General features: G+C 45.7%; 1 protein-coding gene across 1 annotated transcript in view; it reads right to left on the reverse strand.

Annotated features, from left to right (window-relative positions):
• Positions 1-2,500, reverse strand: part of LOC310812434 (RNA-binding motif, single-stranded-interacting protein 3-like) — a gene marked incomplete at its 3' end in the record, with an annotated part of 165,207 nt that overhangs the window by 44,922 nt on the left and 117,785 nt on the right.

Raw genomic sequence — 2,500 nt, forward strand, 5'->3', positions numbered from 1 at the left:
GTGCGTGTGTGTGTGTGTCTTGTAAAGAGGCTGGTCACGTCCATCACACACACACACACACACACACACACACACACACACACACACACACACACACACACACACACACACACCATCATGCTGTGAGTGTGGTGGGGGGGCCCTGGGGAGTGCCGGGGAGCTGTCAGAGCAGGACGGATGAAGAGGCTGTCCTGCATAGCAACAGACTCAGGGGAAATACCACCAGCGTGATACACCACAACACAACTACAGAACACTACACGACACTACATAACACTACATAACACTACGCTACACTACACTACAGAACACTACACACCACTACACAACACTACATAACACTACACTACACTACACTACACACCACACCACAACACAACTACAGAACACTACACAACACTACATAACATTACACAACACAACACAACACTACACTACATAACACTACACAACACAACACAACTACAGAACACTACACGACACTACATAACACTACATAACACTACACTACACTACACTACACTACACATGTCTGAGGAGACTCTGCTACAGTATGGTCTTCTGTCTCAGGAGACTGTTTTGCCTCATAAGGAGCCCAGAGGCTTTGGATCTAGTGCACACATACACACACACGCACACACACACACACACACACACACACACACACACACACACACACACACACACACACACACACACACACACACACACACACACACACACACACACACACACTATACATTCGCTCTGGGGAACACCTGAGTCTAGAGGAATGGCGTGAAAATCTCCATTTAGTACAGTATCCACCATGTCAACGAGAGGGTTTGAGAAGAAAAAAGCCTCAACAGTATTTATAGAATTTCACCCTGGAGACATACCTAACCAGGTAAAACTACACAGGTAACTACTGTGTATAGGACCTCACAATACCAAATGTCAAAAGCAATTAAAAATTAAACCTACTATGTAGTGTGTACCACCGTGGTAGTCTGATATGTATGTATACAATCCATTATTGATGTAGCTCAGGGGACATACAGTATCGCCCCCGAAAAACAATAAAAAAAAGATTTCTATCAAAAAAAAATACGATGCTAAGGCTGGAAAATCAAAACGGTATTGTGGAAAATAATATTGCGATACTCAGCTATGCTATACTATATATAATTATATATTTTATATACTATATTATATACTATGTATAATTAGTATTAACAATGAGTCCATCAAAAGCGTAATCTTTCCGATGCCAATGGAGTCTATCAAAAGCGTAATCTTTCCTCTGCCAGTGGAGCCTGATGAAGACATCTCACAGACCAAGGCTGTTAATGTAGATAGTTGGCACCGCCCTGACAATCTATAAACCATAATAGATCTGAGCGGCTGGGAGGGATACTTAAAGGGGAAGGTCAGTGTGATATTAGCAATATAAAGGTTTTCAATTATGGCCCAACCCTATATAACCGCCCCTATGCCTTTAATAGGTTCAGTGGCTCAGTGAAGACACCGCTTTACAGTTCTGATGGTTGGACACTGCCTGTGTGGCTGCTGTACAGGACAGTGTTGGCTGATTTGTGGGACCAGCGGGGTTTGAACCTAGGTCTTCTGGTTAGCCTGCCGAGCGAACACAAGTGCTCAGGTCTCAGGGAAGGTTCTTCATCGTGCTCAAACGTAGTTCCTTCGCTACACAAACAGCGTATCGGTGTACCTTGGAGAATCCGACTTAGTCATAATACTGCTAATAATGCATTTAGTTTGCTTTTCTCAGCGCTTAAACATACTACGTTCCATGGAGAGAACAAGAATAGATCGATGCATAAAAAGTCAAACAAAAGCACAGCCAGTAAAAAACAACAATAAAATTAGTTAAAGATTAAAAGCAAGTTTAAAAAGATGGGTTTTGAGGGACCGTTTAACAGTTTAACAGTTTCATAGCGTTAATGGAACCATGGAGGCCTGCAGCAGGGCCTCCGCCTGGAGCACCTGTCCCCAGCTTCACAGCTCCGTCTGCCCCCAGGTTTATTCAGACCAACAGTGGTGCTGGAGCTCCCTAGGACATGGCCTTAAAACTGCTGAGACAGACCAATCTCAATTGTCCTTCTTACTTTTTTTTTTTTCTCTCTCTCGCTCTCGCTCAGCCTCTCTCTCTCTCTCTCTCTCTCTCTCTTCACATACCGCCTCTCTCTCTCTACCCCTCCCACTCTCCCCCTCTCTCTCTACATCTACCCCCGTCTCTACCGCACACTCTCTCTCCATCTCTGTGTCCCCTGTCGTGAGGCCGACTGCAGAGCAGAGGGGAGCAGAGAGGAGGAGAGAGGAGGAGAGAGGAGGAGAGGAGGAGAGAAGGAGAGGGGAGAGGAGAGGGGAGGAGAGGGGAGGAGAAGGGAGGAGAGGCAGCTCTTAAGTAGATTGCCAAGTGCCGAGGCCTGAGCATGAATATCAAGAGGCTCCTCTGGGCTCCAGCCTTAGAACTGGCTGTGTTGCTCTGGCAGCAGAAGGG

This window comes from Argentina silus (assembly GCF_951799395.1).
Source record: "Argentina silus genome assembly, chromosome: 11".
Lineage (NCBI taxonomy): Eukaryota > Metazoa > Chordata > Actinopteri > Argentiniformes > Argentinidae > Argentina > Argentina silus.